This window comes from Bicyclus anynana, chromosome 23 (genome assembly GCF_947172395.1).
Source record: "Bicyclus anynana chromosome 23, ilBicAnyn1.1, whole genome shotgun sequence".
Lineage (NCBI taxonomy): Eukaryota > Metazoa > Arthropoda > Insecta > Lepidoptera > Nymphalidae > Bicyclus > Bicyclus anynana.
This window is the reverse complement of record NC_069105.1, coordinates 6,791,044-6,811,028: the sequence shown is the minus strand read 5'-3', so window position 1 is coordinate 6,811,028 and position 19,985 is coordinate 6,791,044. Positions and strand designations below refer to the sequence as shown.

General features: G+C 38.0%; 1 protein-coding gene across 1 annotated transcript in view; it reads left to right on the top strand.

The window, feature by feature from the left end:
- The window catches only part of LOC112048665 (uncharacterized), a 201,970-nt gene that overhangs the window by 72,855 nt on the left and 109,130 nt on the right, over positions 1-19,985 (top strand). Inside the window, exon 2 of the mRNA XM_052888672.1 lies at positions 11,911-11,949. The gene's annotated coding sequence lies outside the window, so the exon portion shown is untranslated. The remainder of the gene's footprint in view (positions 1-11,910; positions 11,950-19,985) is intronic.

Sequence of the window (19,985 nt, the reverse complement as noted above, 5' to 3'; positions counted from 1 at the left end):
TATACTGGGCTGTCACACAGTTAATTGTAGATAAACTAGCCAGTTATTCTCAACGTTTACAATCTACGCTAATAATATAAATGCGAAAGTCTGACTGTCTGTTACCTTTTCTCGGCTAAATGGCTGAAGCGATCAAGATAAATTTTGGTATATTAGTAAATGGGTCCTTTTAGCAAAACTAGGGTACTTTTTGACAAGAAAATAAAAATAGAAGGGGGTGAAAACATCGTGAGAAAACCTGCATACCAGAGAATTTTCTTTATTTTCTGCATGTGTGAAGTCTGACAATCAACATTGGGCCAGCGTTGTGGACTGTGGGCCTAACCCCACTCATTCTGAAGAGGACAATCGAGCAGCAGTGAGCCAGATATGGGTTGATAATGTAACACTGTATCTAGACTTTTCGAGCTTCCGTTGAATAAAAACTTTGAACTTATTGAGAGACATGCCCGTGGTTTCATCGTGGGGGTCGAACTATCTCGGTGATGAGTCTGCCCTACTAATTGCGGAGCTATTGAGGCTATTTTAAATTACCAAAGTACCAGTCCAATAACCAACATCCAAGCAAAGCCTTCCACTCCATCGGACTCAATCGTTAAGACGCGTAAGGCTATTTCAATTGGATTGGCTCCTATCAATATTCGAGGTCATTCATCTGAAAATGGGCACACAAACAGAAATGTGTTGACTTGAAAATGTTAGCTTTTTAACCAACTTCGAAAAAAAAGGAAAATTGTATTTTACCTGTATCTTTATCAGCCGATGGACGTCCACTGATGAACATAGGCCTCTTTTAAGGACTTACAAACTAAACGGTTTTGAGCCGCCTGCCTTTCTGCAACTCGCTTGATATCGTCAGCCCACCCAGTGGAGGTTTGACCAGCAATGCGCTTTCCAGCTCCTTCAGCTCTTCGAAATAAACACAATAATCCACCCACTATAATATACTCGCGTCGTATTAAAGTGGGCGGATAATTGTGCCTCAGAGTATATAAACTAACTATTTTTGACCTGTCATCATCTTCATTATTATCAACCAAGTTATTCAAGTCATAATCGGCTCACTGCTAAGCTCGACTCAGAATGAGGGGGGTTAGGTCAAATAGTCCACCACGATGAACGGATTGGCAGACTTCACACAAGCAGAGGATTACGAAAATTCTCTGGTATGCAGGTTTCCTTGCGATATTTTTTCTTCACCGTTTGATAGACGTGATATTTGATTTCTAAAATGCACATAACTGAAAAGTTGGAGGTGCATGCCCCGGACCGGATTCGAACATACATCCTCCGGAATCGAAGTCATATTCATTGGGCTATCACGGCTCTTGGTCTGATTAGATGGGAGTGGCTGAGTCACCAAACAAGATGATAATGTTAAATAATTGTCACTGCAAGAGCCTGAATACTTTTGTAACTGACTAACCTAACCGATAAAACTGATCGTTTCGATCGATCGTCGTCGCGATGTGCAGGATATCATGACGATCGCGACTAACGTACGATCAGTTTTATCGGACATCAAGCCGTTAACGCTGCAGGTGTGTAACATAAAATAGGATTGTTATACGTATGGACAACAACTTTTAAAATGAATGTGGCATGGTTAAAAATGCTTATAAATGACATTATGGGAAAAATATAGTCATCGTAAAGCATAAAAAAAAACTGAATGGGACACAAAACACACTCAAGCCTATTCTTAACGACTAATAGCGTTAATGTGGTTGGCACAAACCATGCTCTTCATGACTCAACACCAACTGCCATAGTAATGTATAGATAGCTGCGTACTTCAAGGACCCTTGCTGAAAAGCAATTGAGTGTGTAAAAGGTAATTGCACGGCAAAAGGTCAGGGATGAGTGTAACTTGATCGTGTGTGCGTATCGCATCATCATTATCGTACTTTAACGGCCCATTGTCAGGGCATACGAGTACTTTCTTATATGGAACTTTTGTTCATAACGCTGCTGCAATGCGGGTTGGTGGGCTTCAGCCGTTTAGAAAATATGGAATGTGCAAGTGGGAGAGAACAATCGAGTTTTTCAATACACCCAAGCGAATAATCGAATGAAAAAGAATAGTGGTGTGTGTACGTTTGAAAATCTGTATAAGTGCTACAGACCTTCAGTTTTAACTGCGCACTTTTAACTGTACAGTTTAAATTGGAAACTGTACATTTAAAAATGTAAAGATCTAACTGCGCAGATTTAAATGTACAGTTTTATTTAATCGAAATTCTAATCAAAATTAAGAAAAAACTGACGGTCACTACACACAGACAGTTCAACTGTACAGTTAAAACTGTACGTCTGTAACTCGGATAAATATGAAATCAAAATGTCAAAAGTTACTCGTACCGCAGGTGAAGTGGGTCAAAGAATGTTCTTGTACAACTTAGTATCTATGTTATTTCTAGCTATTTATTGATCGCGATTCCGGGATACCTAACTTTTTTGTAATTTTATAGAAGTTAACTAAAATTAAGGTTAAGGTTTAATAAAGACTTTATCTCTCTTTATAACATTAATATAATGTTAAAAAGAGGTAAAGTTTGCAAATTTGTACGGGGTAATCTCTGCATATTCTGGATTTTAAAAATTCCTTTACCAATAGAAAGCCACGTTATTTACGAGTGTCATAGCCTATGTTTTATCCACGTTTTCCCACGGGAACGGGAACTACGCAAGTGAAACCGCAGACGTCTGCTGGTGCAATATATTTCACACGGTATCAAAGCACAGAGGTGTCGTGTTAATCTTTCAATCCACGTGAAAGGCTTTGACTCGGCTAATCAATAGGTAGCGCCGAAAGCTCCAACTATCGGGGACGAAGCGACGAAACACGATGCAAACTGCAAAGCCTTCGTAAGATTATTACGGCCAGATTGAGTTGCATTCGCTTTAGATAACTTTGCTACAATCAACCTCCTAATACTCTCTGTTATCCTAGTACTTGACTTTTGCCTTACGTGAAGATTTCTGCCGACTCTACTGTATAAAAGAACTTCGTTTCCGTAAATTATATAACACAAACATTCATACTTACAAGTAACGTTAAGTAATCAGAATCTTAATTACAAAAACAAAAATTATACTTACTACAACCTTTCTTGATGAGTACTGTTTACAAACAATTTAGAAATGAAGGTAGAAAACGCATATCATTTCATAACTAATTTATTTTAAATTATGTATTGTTTGTTTATAAAATGTTATGCAAAATATATTAACAATATCTAATTGTTCTAAGTTTATTAATTAGATTTGTTTTCATTAATTTAAGAACAAGTTAATAAAAATTATTATTAGGTGTAAAATGACTAGAGATTTATACTTGTAAGTATGAATGTTTGTGTTAATTTATGGGAGCGAAGTTTTTTTTTTATTCTTTACAAGTAAGCCCTTGACTACAATCTCACCTGATGGTAAGTGATTATGCAGTCTAAGATGGAAGCGGGCTAACTTGTTAGGAGGAGGATGAAAATCCACACTCCTTTCGGTTTCTACATGACATCGTATCGGAACGCTAAATCGCTAAGTCGGTAGGGTGGTAACTAGCCACGGCCGAAGCTCCCCATCAGCCAAACAGTTCTTTTATACAGTAGAGTCGGCAGAAATCTTCACGTAACGCAAAAGCCAAGTACTAGTATTATAGGACTCAAAAGGTGATTGCAAATATAAGAAAACTAATGTATTCACAACACTTGTCAGGACAACTTAATTAACAAATCAAACTGTAACCAAAATAAAATCCTAGAATGGCAAAGAATGACCTTGAGTGAAATCACGTACTTGAGAACGATGTGTGTAGGGTTAAAGGCGCCTTTTACTGATATCAAACACTCCCCTTTTCCACTCAAGTCACTCTCCCCGCCTATTCCAAGTAACCCATAAAGAATTACTCAACAATAGATGAGGACGGTTCGAACGCCACGAGCATACTGAAGCCAACACCCAACACGAGATCGTGTGACGTCATATCCGTCACAGACTACTATTTCTAACACTAAACGGCGATAACATTCGGCCATCCTGGTGGCGCATCCGTCCCTGGATCGCGTCCGTGTCTGGTGCAGTTGCGTTTACACTAACAACTTGAGCGTGTGCAAAACCACTATTGAAGGTCGTGTATGACTCATTTTTAATCGAATGAGTGTGTATGGGCCTTGTGTATCTAGGGTTATGTATAGTTCAAGTCACTATTGTATGTAAGGTCCTGTATGACTCATTTTTATCGAAAAATGGCAGTAGGGTTACTTAATACGGTAACCAAAATTCACAAATTTCAAACAGTTATAAGTTGCAATTATTAACACAAAATCTATACGGCAATATTTCGCGTCTTGTCATAATATTAAAACGCAAAATTTCATCGAGAATACCGTGGAACATAATTTCTAAACAATTTCTGTCAATACCGTCAATACAAAAGTTATACCGTCAATACTTAAAATTTGGAATCACGATTCACACACTATTGATATTCGAATTTAACTTTACCGTTATGTAAAACTCATCGGTGTACTTTACTCAATTAATTTATTACCCTCTTTTTATGAAAAATTATTCTCATACCAGATTTAACAATTAAATGAAAAACGATTGGCCTGATTTAGGGTAGTTTAAAACTTCTTCGTTATCTTTGTTTACTTTGTGGGCACAAGTTCTTTATCGCACTTCTGATATTATAGGACTCAAAAGGTGATTGCAAATATAAGAAAACTAATGTAGAACAAAGGTTATGATTCACAACACTTGTCAGGACAACTTAATTAACAAATCAAACTGTAACCAAAATAAGACCCTAGAATGGCAAAGAATGACCTTAAGTGAAGTCACGTACTTGAGAACGATGTGTGTAGGGTTAAAGGCGCCTTTTACTGATATCAAACACTCCCCTTTTCCACTCAAGTCACTCTCCCCGCCTATTCCAAGTAACCCATAAAGAATTACTCAACAATAGATGTGGACGGTTCGAACGCCACGAGCATACTGAAGCCAACACCCAACACGAGATCGTGCGACGTCATATCCGTCACAGACTACTATTTCTAACACTAAACGGCGATAACACTAGGATAACAGAGAGTATTAGGAGGTTGAGTTGTATACTCACTAAAACTATGAATATAACTACAATTAGAATAACTAAATGAACATTTTGCTTAATGGAAACTAATAAATTTACACTATTAGCCTTTGTTAAACCTTTACTTAAGGCAGCCATGGTATTCCTGCACACAACTAACCGTGTTTTAATTAAAAAAAACAAACCTACCCCCGTTTTCTTTAGCCCCGACTACGTTAGCGCTCGAGACCTATTCGCCGTACGCATTTTAATTAAAAACTACTAACTTTGCTCATAAACCTTGCAACTTTGAACGAATACTCGAATATTGTTTTGATTCAAGTTAATAAGTAGGAGAAAACAATAGCTCGCGAGAACTTGGCTCGTTATAATTGGTTTACAAAATTAATGGAACTCTTTGAACAATACACTAATATCATTGTTATGATCAACCTATAGCAGAGCTGTCTCACAATAAAATCATTTTAGCAAAAAAATTCAACCGACTTCAAAATCACTAAAAAGCGTACAATATTGTGCTACCTTCTGATCACTTTGAAGGTGGTGTCAATCCTGTGGTGTATTACAGCCGTTTCAGAAAAAACCACGGGAAAGAACTGACGGCCTCCGTGTCGCAGTGATTTGCACGGTGGATTTACAAGACGGAGGTCCTGGTTTCGATCCCCGGCTGGGCTGATTGAGGTTTTCTCAATTGATCCAGGTCTGGCTAGTGGGAGGCTTGGGCCGTGGCTAAACAAAATAAATAAACCTTGGCTGAGTTTGTTGTGGGCTCGGACCAAGGCGCATTTGGAACCCTCGTAACTTTAATTTTAAATTTACGAATATTATTACCACCATTAGATTTAATTATGACACAACTTGACTTTTCAAAAGTGCTTGTAAAGAGCCCAATTGATTTTGAATTTTTGAATTTTTGCTAGTTACCGCCAAAAACGTATCGCCAAGCAACTTAGCGTTCCGGTACGATGTCGTGTAGAACCTGAAAGGGGTGTGGATTTTTTACTCCTAACAAGTTAGCCCCCGTCTCAGACCAATTATAGAAGGACCTGTATCGCACTCATAGTCACAAACAAAATTGTCATTTTCTGAGGAAAACGAGCTTGGATTTAGTATATACTGTATACTAAACTAGAAGTTTTTGTCCGTTTTTTTCTCCATTCAACTACACAAAAAGGTATTTTTTCGGAGCTCTGTAACCAACGAACACGATTACAACTATTTAACATCGATTCTATAAGGACAGCTTTTAAAATCGCATTAGATCGTCGATCATATACTTTGACAGAAAAGTAACACCTAGCGAGTAACTATTGTATAGGACCTGCGTCCTATACAATAGTTGGTCTGAGGCCCCCGTCCATCTTAGTTTGCATCACTTACCATCAGGGAGATTGTACTCAAGGGCTAACTTGTAAATAATAAAAATAATAAAAACCATCATTCCCCCAGTCGTTAATGGAAAGTGTATCGATATAGGTATTCCATTTGGCTGTATTTTGTTCCACGCAAGCTATTAAGCCATACAATGCTTTACCGGGAACTGGGATACAGGGATTACCTCGTAACGCGTGTTCCGTGCCCGACATACCGTACTCCACTGGCTTGATATACGACGGACGTCGGGACTCTGCGTGCGGCTTGTATACTAGCGAGGATTTCTCTTGTAAACTAATATATTGAATACATGTAGGCAGTGGCGTAGCGTGCCCTGTGTCAAAATTAGTTGAGGGGGTGGTGGGGGGGGACAAATAAAGGGTAAGGAATTCTCACAAAAAAATGCTCGCCTAAAATGAATATGACAGTGACTCAACCTATCAGAAAGTAACTCTAAGCACTATGCCGTCATTTCTGAGCGTAACAGTGGTGAGCGGTACTAGCCGTGATAACCCAGTGGATACTGCCTCCGAATTCGGAGGGTGTGGGTTCGAAGCCCGGGGCATGCACCTCCAGCTTTTTAGTTGTGTGCATCGTGAGGAAACCTGCATACCAGAGAATTTTTGTAATTCTATGCTTGTGAAGTCTGCCAATCCGCATTGGGCCAGCGTGGTGGACTTTTGGCCTAACCGCTCTCATTCTGAGAGGAGACTTGAGCTCAGCAGTGAGCCGAACATGGGTTGATAATGATGAGCCAGTGGAGTAGCGTGCCTTAAAGGGGCCCTGTAACAAAATTAGTTGGGGGGCCCAAATGAAGGGTAAAGAATTCTCACAAAAAAATGCTCGCCAAAATGAATATGACAATGACTCAACCTATTATGTATGATGTTTCCAATTATAGGGTTTTATGATTTTTCAGTAGCGCCAAATTAAGTGAGATTGTGGATTACACTTTACTTTACTGGTGGGAGGCTTTCAGTCGTGGTTAGTTATTACCCTACCGCCAAAGAAGTACTGCCAAGCGATTTAGCCTTCCGGTACGATGCTGTGTAGAAACCTAAAGGGGTGTGGATTTTCATCCTCCTCCTAACAAGTTAGCCTGCTTCCAACTTATATTACATCATCACTTACCATCGGGTGAAATTGTAGTCAAGGGCTACCTTTTAAAGAATAAAAAAGAAAAAAAAACAAAGTATATATTTTTATAATATGGAAATATTTAATTATAGTGTTTTTATTTATTTATTATATCAGTTATTATTATTTAGTGAATATTACTTATAATTTATTGTATTGCCATTTCCCATCTGACAGGATGTTTAGATTATTTATGATTAGGTTGCCTGGAAGAGATCGCTATTAGTGATAAGGTCGCCTTTTGCCTAAAAATGTATGTGTTCTATTGTTATTTTCTGTTTTGTGCAATAAAGTTGTTATAAATAAAATAAATAAAAAAACACTTAGTATCGCTTAGTATAGTTGATCTACCTGGTAGATCAACAAAGCGTTATCCGGTTCGGGGTCGCCATTATAGCACCTTGGGACTCCAGTTTTTCTGTTATTGTTAAATTATTACTTATACTATGTGCTTTGAACAAGTTTTCAATATCATAATTCCCACATTTGGTCGACTGTTGAGCACAAGTCTCCTCTCAGAATGTGAGGAGTTAGGCTGATAGTCGACTACGCTGAGCCAATGCGGATTGGCAGACTTCACTCACGTAGAGAATAAAAAAAGTAGAGAGCATGAGAAAGAGCTGTGATATCCCAGTGGATATGACCTCTGCCTCCGATACCGGAGGGTGTGGGTTCGAATCCGGTCCGGGGCATGCACCTCTAACTTTTCAGTTGTGTGCATTTTAAGAAATTAAATATCACGTGTCTCAATCGGTGAAGGAAAACATCGTGAGGAAACCTGCATATCAGAGACTTATCTTAATTCTCTGCGTGTGTGAAGTCTGCCAATCCGCATTGGGCCAGCGTGGTGGACTATTGGCCTAACCCTTCTCATTCTGAGAGGAGACTCGAGCTCAGCAGTGAGCCGAATATGGGTTGATGACGACGAGGAGCTTGATGCGGACCGGATAAGAACTTACGCCCTCCGTATCATAGGCACAGATCATATCCACTGGGATATCATGGCTTACTATTAAGTTAATAAAGACGGAACATGCATACGCCATATAAAAAAAGAAATACTAACTATGAGAAGTCATTGCCAAAAAACAATATTTTGTACGAATTTGGGAAATGGCCAAAACCGATCATTCCACAAAAAAAGGGCACCATCGGGGCGAATGTCAGTCAGTAAACTAACGTTTATTCGGGAAAATGGTGGATATTTTCGGGAAAATTGGCTGTTTTTCTTCTGGCCTGTAACGGACTTAATTCCGGGCAGGCTATTAGGGCGCGTGACGGGACACTTTTGCCACATAATAAATTAAATGCGATACACTGGGCTATGGCGACCTACTTCCTGTATTGGGAAAGGTACAACCATTATATTGGTTGACTAGCGGACGCCCGCGACTTCGTCCGCGTGAAACTCGTTGTAAACTTTCAACTAACTATCCCCCCCCTAGGAACTCCTATCCTACCCTACCCGATCCCAACCCTACCCCTACCACTACCCTACCCCTACCCTACCCTACCCTACCCCTGCACTACCTCTACCCTACACTACCCCTACCCTACCCCTACCTTACCCTAACATACCCTACTCATTAACCTTACCCTACTCATTAAGGCTGCACTTTATTTATTCCTCCCACCGCGAGTCGCGTCGAGCGCGGCAACCGTTAACCGCGGTAACAAAAATAATCCTTAAAGCATGAATTAGTATTCACGCGCGATGGCTTAGCGTATTTCATGTATAACTTTGGTGTTTCTTTACCTATTTTTATGATTCTTTTTTTATTGAATAGGTAATAATGTTAACTTTCTTATTAGAGATGACTGATGAGTGTTATAAACATAAGAGTAGACAAATATAATTAGAAAGCTCCGAACTTCTAAGCTATCGGGAGTTACACGTGTTATTGTGAGTCAACCATAAAAGATAGACATATATATGCTGTTGTGTTTTTATAGATAATTTTAAGGAGAACATTTCCGTCATACATGATTTCTATGTAGCTTTAACCATTAAGGCTGTACACGCGACGGAATCTTAAAAAATTGAGTAACTTCTCCCGTTTTCTCAACATTTCTCTTCACTGCTCTGCTCCTATTGATGGTAGCGTAATGAAAAGTATACTATAACCTGCCCAGGAGTATGTAGAATAATTGTACCAAGTTTCGTTAAAATCCGTCCAGTAGTTTTTGTTTCTATAAAGAACATACAGACAGACAGACAGACAGACAGACAGACAGACAGACAGACAGACAAAAATTTTACTGATTGCATTTTTGGCATCAGTATCGATCACTAATCACCCCCTGATAGTTATTTTGGAAATATATTTCATGTACAGAATTGACCTCTCTACAGATTTATTATAAGTATAGATGACCTACATTGTAACAACTTGAAGTCAAAATCTCTTCTTGATCTACAAGAAAAATATTGATATTATCAGGAGGGCTATTCTGTAACGATTTTTTATCTAACTCGCAGGTGCGAGTCTCGAATTCTTCTCTATCTCACTCTGTATCTATATTTATACTAATCTATAAAGTTGAAGAGTTTGTTTGGTTGTTTGGTTGAATGCGCTAATCTCAGGAACTACTATTTAATTTTATTAGGACTTTTAGTGTTATATAGCCCATTTATCGAGTAAGGCTATAGGCTTATATTATCCCCATATTCTTACGGGAACGGGAACCACGCGGGTAAAGGCAGCGTCAACTAGTTACACGCTACTATAGAAAGAGAAAGATACAGGTGAATTAGAAACTCGCACTTGCGACTTCTACAATACATCGTTTACTGAATATTCCTCCAGAAACTGAGAAAACTTTCCTGGACTGCCGTACTTAAAATACGTAACAAACTAGGTGTTACTCTTGTACCCGACACCATGATGTATACTCCTTATATACATGGTGTTGCTTATTAATGATACAGTAAACTGCACCATTGTTAAAAATACGCAATCAGTTTTACGTATGCTGCATCTGTAGTAATTGGCAATCTTCTTACGTAAATACCTTACGTAATCTGACCCTGTCACAAAATCCGTTCATCGCAAACGTCTACTAACTATAAATTACCTCCCTACCAAATTTCATCTTTGTTAAGCGGTTTTCGGGATTTCGTGATAAGTGACCTTTCGCATTTATATTTTATGATTTCTTGAAAGAATGAAAAGAATGAAAGAATCTGTAAGCTGGATAATATTTTTAGAGCCGTTTCAAAATGAATTAACATTTTTAATATCAATATATAGAGCATCTGTTTTGTCACTTAACTATGGTTAAATAACAGTAAATATATAGAGCATCTGTTTTGTTAAATAACTATGGTTAAATAACACTAAAATATCATTGTATAAATATTAGGTAAGTTGTATTATTACCTTTATCGAAGGTCATTACTTACACAACATTATCTAGTTTACTTTATTAGGTTGTGGGAGAAATTTGGGCGCTCCCGATTCGATATCGGCTCTATTTCACTGTCTATTTCGTTACTGTCAATCCGAGAGTTCACGATTTCCGATTGTAGGGGCGACTGACAACGAAAAACTTTGCCTGGTACTGGACCATGTGACCATATAGTTTGTTAGCTTTATATAATTACATTAGAATGCATTAATGTAATACTTTTTGGTATTGCTAGGAAATACAGATTAAGGAGATAAGGTAGATATTGGTAGGGCTATAGGCCTATAAGAAGAGTTAGTGGGGCTATGAGCTATGCTTTGAGTATCTGTGTGATCGAATAAGAAATGAGTACAAACAAAAGTCAATAACAGAGCCCATAAATTCAAAATGCTGAAGTGATTATGGACCGGGCACATAATAAGAAGATAGATGTTGGAGTCCTATGGTGGTGAAATGACACCTTTGAACCGAAATTGCAGTATTTGTCAACCCCTGACTGAGAACATCAAGCGGGTTGCCAAGAATCACTGGGTGCAGGCTGGTTGGAAGTCCTTAAATTTTAAAAGGTTTAAAATACAAAATAAATCAGTTAACTAATTTTCAAAATATCTTTTATTGTGGAAATAACAATAATCTTCTTTCCAAGATACAATTTGAATATCAAAGAAAAATCGTAATCTTTTGATGTCTTCTTCGATGCGTGTTACTTATTGGAGATCCATTTACGGGGTATAAACCAATTGTTTGAGTTTCCAGTTATCAGAAAACGTGACTTGGTATAGTTTAGCTTGAGTTTGGCATGGTGTGGTGATTATATTATTTTCGTAATATATTATTAAGTTAACTTAACTGCGAACTTGTTCGTCAATATTCTTATATTTATGTATTTATTGTTGCAGGAACTATGAAGTTATTACACTCCAATGAAAAATAAAAAGGTGAGTTTTAATTTTTGTCGCAATCGCAATGTTGCGATTTTTTTTTCTCATTTATTTATTTATAATTTTTTTAACATTTTATCAAAAATACAAAATATAATACAAAACCCTAATAATAAAATAATTATTATTAGGGTTTTGTATTATATTTGTATATATTTCATTTTAGTTTTATTTTATTCAGTCGGCCTACTAGGCTTATGAAGTAACTTTCTGAAGTTCATTTATCTAATTAATTGGTTATTATACAAACTATATTATACAAGACAAAGGGTCGCAGTTTTACCCGCATATTTTCGTTCCTGAGTGATTACGCGCGAGTGAATGGCAAGTTAGTCCTTGACTAACTGCGATCTCATCTGATGTTAAATGACGATGCAGTCTAAGTTGGAAATGGGCTTACTTGTTGATTGATCTCGTGTTGGCTCGTGCCGACACTAGGTGACGCGACTTGTTTACGTAAAGAGTAGGGAGTTAGAGACGGGTAGCGATCGGACAGGAAAGCCTGGCAATATTAGGCACTCTCCATACGGTCGGCTTTAGTATTCTCGTGGCGTTCGAGCCGTCCAAATTTCTTGTTTTGTAATTCTTTAATTACTTGGGATAGGAAGAATAGCTTGAGCAGCGAATGGTGAGTGTTGGCAAGTCGGAAGTGATCCTTTAAACCTGTAACGGGAGTCACAAGGCTCTGGGACTGCTTAAGGTATTCTCTGCCATTCTGGGGTCTTGTTTTTGTTACAGTTTGATTTCTTGATTGAGTTGTCCTGACAAATATTGTGAATTGTGTTCAACATTGGTTTTTTTATTTTTATAATCCCACTTCTGAATCTGCTAAAACAAGTTTATTCTCCCCATATTTACTATGAGATGTTTTACTTCAAAATACCCAAGTCGCAGTCTCTAACACCATTTTCTAAGAGTGTTGTACTTTCTAAGCATGAAAGCGCCTTTTCAACGGCCATTGTATGAAAATGCACCGTAGTTCACCGCAGACGTACGAAATTACATTTTCTCCCCGTTTTCCTAAACCCGAAAAGACATTCGTGACAAATGAAAACGCAACACAAACGTCGTGTCGCCATCCAATCCACTTGCGCTGCCGCATTTGCATTCGCGGGCTACCAGTTTGAAAAGCGGCGGAAAAAATGTAAAAAACGGGGAAAATAGAGATATATTGAATCAACGCGTTGGCCTTGAATGTGTGTGACGTCAAATCTGACTTATCATTTAAAAAAAAACATTTTGTACTATTTAAAAATTGGACTAGTGCGGGTTGCCCACAGATAGTTTTTCATTTATATAGTCTATATAACAACTATATTTTAATTTAATACAAATACATAGTTTCAGAATTTTCATTACATAAGTAACTTATAAAATGGTACTACTTGTTCAAAAGGACAACGGAAAGTACCATATAAAAGTGTCGAAATTTTCCCACTTTGGCTTGAGTATTTTTAGCGAAAAATTATAGACGAAAGACAAACTCGGTACCTATTTCTTAGCTCGATTTTTTTTGTTCTTTACAAGTTAGCCTTTGACTGTAATCTCAACTGATGGTAAGTGATGATGCAATCTAAGATGGAAATGGGTTAACTTGTTAGGCGTAGGATGAAATTCCACACCCATATCGGTTTATACACGACATCGTATCGGAACGCTAAATTCACTTGGCGATACGTCTCCCAAAACCCAGGACTGCGCCATGGAGGCCGTTCGAATTTTACAATTCTAACTAATGTACGTGGTGAACCCCCCTCCTCCCGGCGGCTCAGAATCGTGATGTTTGGTAGTCCCTACAAAATACCTATGTCCTGCAGTGGAAGGCCATCGGTTGATATGATGATGACGATAATGAACTGAAGTCAGAAGATTTCAATCTTTACTAATATTATAATATGCAAAAGTAAGTCTGTATAAGTATCTGTTTTGCTGTCTTTTAAGCTGAACCGCTGATCTGACTCAAATAATTTTTGATACAATGATAAGTGGAACCTCAGAGCAGATCATAGGCTACGTATTTTTACCCCGGAAAAATCCATAGTTCCCATGGGATTTTTGAAAAATAAAGTCCAAAATAAAATCTCCAGTACACATCCTCGCGGGAAACAAGAATTACACGAGCAAATATCCAGTGGGTAGGCGTTAAAGCACGTGTGTATGGAATATACGCCATTGTGTGTGTCCACTCAATGGGTCTGTTACTGGAATACGTGGAACATCCGATATCTGTAGCTAGCCGCTCATGCGATGGGCGCCATTTTGAATACAAATATTTTCGCGAGTAATCCTGGTACTTTTATTAAGCAATTTAAAAATGATACAGTAAGCGGCTTTAGTGAAAAAGCTCGATCTGGGAATCGGTTGACAGTTTTTTTTTCACAGAAAAAAAAAATGTCAGCCAAATTAGGTAAATTTTTTGACGACCTCACTGGTTTTTGACAACTTCACTGGGCTTCACTGCTTTGGTTCTCAACAGAAACTCCTCAGTTTGATTTCCAGCTCTAGCTCGGTCAAATTATATTTACTAAATTCGTCTAAATTGAACTCTACCGGAAAATACGTACCGCCAAACGATTTAGCGTTGCGATACATTGCCGCTAAAAGCCCTCAGAGGCATAGGTAAAATAATCTTGTATCTCTATCAAGTAAGTAAGTAAGGAAGCCTGCTTCCATCTGCATGACGACGTCTAAGACGGAAGTGACGACTTAGCATTAGGTGAGATCAAAGTCAATAAGTAACTTGAAATTAATTGTAAATAACTGTCTTTTGTACTTTTTGTATGTCTATGCGTGTGCGTGAGTGTGGTGTGTTGAAATAAAAAAAAATATATATTGCGACAACTGGAACAACTGCAATCAAATCAAAAAATACAACCGACTTCAAAATCGTAAAATAAAATAAAAAGCGAAAAATAACATCGTATGTGCTACCTTCTCATCACGATAAAGGCGGTGCACACACACAACACAGTGATGTATTACCTCAAGCACTTTAAATCATAGTTTTTGGATTTTCAGACGGTTCTTTCCCGTGGTTCTTTCAGAAACGGCTTTTATTTTCTCTATCTCTCTTTCAAACAAGAAAATAATTTTCAAAATTGGTTTGGTTAATAAATGACGAAATTATGAGGTACCAAAAAAATACATACGTGTCAAATTGAGAAACTCCTCCTTTTTTTTGAAGTCGGTTAAAAAAGATAAATTGCAACATACTGAGGGTCTAGTGACAGTTTGATACTGTGACGATCGCGTTGACGTAAACGCAAATTTCTAAGGAATTGAAACAGCGCCATCTATTGGCCCTTCTGCACAACTATTTCAATTCCATATAAATTCGCGTTAACGTTAACGCGATAGTCGTTGTTATCAACACATATACGGCTCACTGCTGAGCTCGAGTCTCTTCTCAGAATGAGAGGGGTTAGGCCAATAGTCCACCACGCTGGCCCAATGCGGATTAGCAGACTTCACACAGATAATTAAGAAATTCTCTGGCATGCAGGTTTCCTCACGATGTTTTCCTTCACCGTTTGAGACACGTGATATTTAATTTCTTAAAATGCTCACAACTGAAATGTTGGAGGTGCATGCCCCGGACCGGGTTCGAACCCACACCCTCCGGAATTGGAGGCAGAGGTCATATCCACTGGGCTATCACGTCTCTCGCGATAGTAACAGTTTTTCAAATATTCAAAACTCCCACTAGGCTCCCAGATACCAATACCGGATACAAAAACAAAGGATACCACTGCGGATGCATCAAAACTACTTCGCATCCGAGTTGAGCCGGGGATATATCGACATCGTAGCTTAAGCTAATTTGTATTGTTCGCAGTCCAGCTATGCGGGTAGAACAAGGTAAATAGATACAGGAGTTTCTGCTTAGTTTACATTTATTTGGACTCATATAGACTTGCAGCTGGTATGCTTTGATTCGTTCTGTGTTTCAATTCAACGTTATTTAGTTTTTTTTTATCAGACATACCTGAATCGTAATATAAAAGCTGAAAGAATATCAGTATTTCATTAATAAGATTTAGGATAATGTTGGATAGAAGCAGGCGTTACTTTGCGGAAGTTCATCATGAATATATAATAATTTATTTATTTTGCTATTATCCACGAAAAGCCGACGAACCCTTGCGACAACGTCACCCAGGTCCGACAAAATACTCTCAGAAGATGTTTACTCTACAACGTGCAATTGTTAGGCCTTAATCCACCACGCTGGCCCAATTCCGCGAGAACCATTTATTTCTCGGGACAAAAATAGCCAATTTATGTTACTTAATAACTCCTCTATCTTCCAGTGGAAGTCGCATTAAAGTCGGTCGAGCCGATACTAAAATTAGCCTGGACAGAGAGACAGACAGATTTTATTTTTTAAAAAGCTTGATGGTGTTTTTGTATCGTATAAATAATTAATACTTAATAAAACGTATATATTTTGAAATCACAGACCGACACTTTTATTTAGTTATATTTATATACTAAATCACACTAACATTAGTTTACTACACTAACTAATAGTATGTTTCTTCCTCCTTTACGATGCGGCTACTGAAGCGATTTGGGTGAAATTTGGAATGGAAATAGATTTTACTCTGAATTTTTCCAGGACGAAAAATCCTGGAAAAATCCATGGTTCCGCGGGATTTGTGAAAAACTGAATTCCTCTAGTCTATACTATAATTTTATAAATCTGAAGAGTTTGTTTGTTTGTTTGATTGAACGCGCTAATCTCAGGAACTACTGTACCGATTTCAAAAATTCTTTCAGTGTTAGATAGCCCATTTATCGAGGAAGGATATAGGCTATATACTATCCCCATATGCCTACGGAAACGGGAACCACGCGAGTGAAACCGCGCGGCGTCAGCTATATTCAATAATTTCTCTGTATCAACACAAAGCAGATACATTACATTACAGTGCAGTTGAACTAAAACAATAACTAAGCCATAGAACGCATTAGAACTATCTACAAACGCGACCGAGATACATCGAGTTCATAGTTTTAATTAATTTCTATTGCACTGCGGTCCGGTGCATCTAAATTCCAACTGTGCAGAGATTCGGAATCCCTGTTTAGTTTCCGTTAGATTGTTCGCAATTTGTATATTTTATGTTATAGTTATATCTTCTAATAGTACAAGAGACCGGGATGCAAAATTTGCAGTTACTAAAACGCTGTTGGGATCGATTCGATTTGGTAGATTAGATTATAGAAAGAATAAATGGTTATATACCTTTTTCGTTTTCAGCGGTGGGAAAAAAAACAATAGACTAAGACAACCCGCATTGGGTCAGCGTGGTGCACCTTTGGCCTAACCCCTCTCATTCTGAGAGGAGACTCGAGTTCAGCAGTGAGCCGTATATTTGTTGATAACAACAACCTTTTTCGCTTTCAGCGGTGGGAAAAAAAACTATAGACTAAGACAAGTTTTATTACTTGGTTTTCAGAAAACATGAGCGATTATTCAGGAGATTATTTAATTCAAAATAAGTAAATAATTAACTGCGCTCGCGGCTTAATAATAGAAATATAAGGGTTTTATTTTGTATCTTTGGAACCCCCCCCCCCCATTCCTTTACATTACGCTCAAATTGTCAGATTTTAGAAATTCACACCATTTAGCTATCAACTCACATATCTTATCTTAATCTGTGTAGTAGCCTAGTGGGAGTTTTCAATATTTTCATACTGTTACTATCACGTTGACGTTTACGCAAATTTATATGGAATTGAGACAGTTGTGCTGTAGTGCCACTAGATGGCGCTGTTTCAATTCCTTAGAAATTCGCGTTTACGTTACGTGACAGTAACAGTATCAAACTGCCACTAGGCTCTCTGACGTGTTAATTGAGTATTTCTGAAGTTAGTTTTTTTTTGCTTGCCATAAACGTACCTATCAATATTAAAGACTCGTACTTGGTGGAGGTAATCAACAACGTGCAAGGTATACACCCATAGGTTCATCTGCCGCGCTCGAGTAACTGCAAAAATCCCCTCTTCGGCTCCCTTACTATAATTTGCAGTAGCCTGCTAAGTCCACGACGAAATTGATGTAAGTTTCCTTAGTATTATACATGACCATTTTCAATAGGTACATACGTATTGTTTATGGGTATATCTTATATGCCTTTTTTAATATTATCTACTTATTGATCACTTTGAAGTCGGTGCCAAGCCAGTGATTATTATTCAAGGCATATCGTAAAGATTTTTATTTATCAGACATTATTTTTGTTTTTCATGTTGTTTTTTCAGTAACGAATAAAATCAACACCACACGGGCTTGGCACCGTCATCAAAATACGTTGGTAAATTTATCATAAAACTAGCTGACACCGCGCGGTTTCACTCGCGTGGTTCCCGTTCCCGTAGGAATACGGGGATAAAATATCCTATAAGCCTATAGCCTTTCTCGATAAATCGGCTATTTAACACTGAAAGAATTTTTCAAATCGGACTAGTAGTTTCTGAGATTAGCGCGTTCAATCAAACAAACAAACAAACAAACTCTTCAGCTTTATAATATTAGTATAGATTACCAGTTGGTAATAACCAAGAACGAAACAGTAGCTTAAACTGCTCTCCAAGGCATGGAATTGTAACACCACCAACTACTTAACTTAATGTTAAAGGTTAGTTTATTTTGCTCTCTGAAAGCCACCGAGTTAGCAAATTACCTGGTCTACCCTATTCATATCTATTCAACAAAATTGATTTCTCAAATAGCGAATTCGTGACTCCACATTCTCATGGGGCGAAATTTATACGCAAGATACCTCTCATCAAAGGATAATTTGAATAATTAATATTTAATAGACCCCACCCCGGTCTAGTTAGCAGCATGTTAGCTGATTTGCATTCCCTGTACAGATCGGATTTTCATTATAAAGGTGCGTCAAGCTTCAACAATTTGGAAGGTATGTTAATTTGTTTGAGTGAAATTGTTCAAGCATTAATATGACCTTGTTGGAGTGTGGTAGGAGTATGGGTTACCTTTCTATAGGTTTGTGACAGTGCTCGGGAAGTATTACTGCTATTTTTTTTATTCTTTACAAGTAAGCCCTTGACTACAATCTCACCTGATGGTAAGTGATGATGCAGTCTAAGATGGAAGCGGGCTAACTTGTTAGGAGGAGGATGAAAATCCACACTACTTTCGGTTTCTACACGACATCGTACCGGAACGCTAAATCGCTTGGCGGTACGTCTTTGTCGGTAGGGTGGTAACTAGCCACGGCCGAAGCCTCCCAACAGCCAGACCTGGACCAATTAAGAAAACCTCAATCTGCCCAGAAGGGGATCGAACCCAGGACCTCCGTCTTGTAACGGAGGCTGTCAAAATCTATACGTATTTGTATCAAGCAGCATTGCTGTATATACTCGTACTAGCTGACGCCTCGCGGTTTCACCCGCGTGGTTCTCGTCCCCGTAAGAATACGGGGATAATATATAGCCTATAGCCTTCCTCGATAAATGGGCTATCTAACACTGAAAGAATTTTTCAAATCGGACCAGTAGATCCTGAGATTAGCGCGTTCAAACAAACAAACAAACAAACAAACAAACAAACAAACTCTTCAGCTTTACAATATATATACTCACTTTTTTCATATCTATAATATAGATATGAAAAAGTGAGTTACTTACATAAGATGCTAGCATTATCAACCCATATTCGGCTCACTGCTAAGGTCGAGTCTCCTCTCAGAATGAGAGAGGTTAGGCCAATAGTCCATCACGCTGGCCCAATGTGGATTGGCAGATTTCACACAAGAAGAGAATTGAGAAAATTCTCTGTTATGCAGGTTTCCTCACGATGTACCCTCGTAACTTTAATTTTTAATTTTCGTCTATTATTACCACCATTAGATTAAATTCAATTTTGACATATACCTGATCTTTGAAAAGTGCTTGTAAACTGCCTAATTGAAATAAATGTTTTTTTTTTGATGTTTTGCCTTCACCGTTTGTTATACGTGATATTTAACTTCTTAAAATGCACACAACTGAAAAGTTGG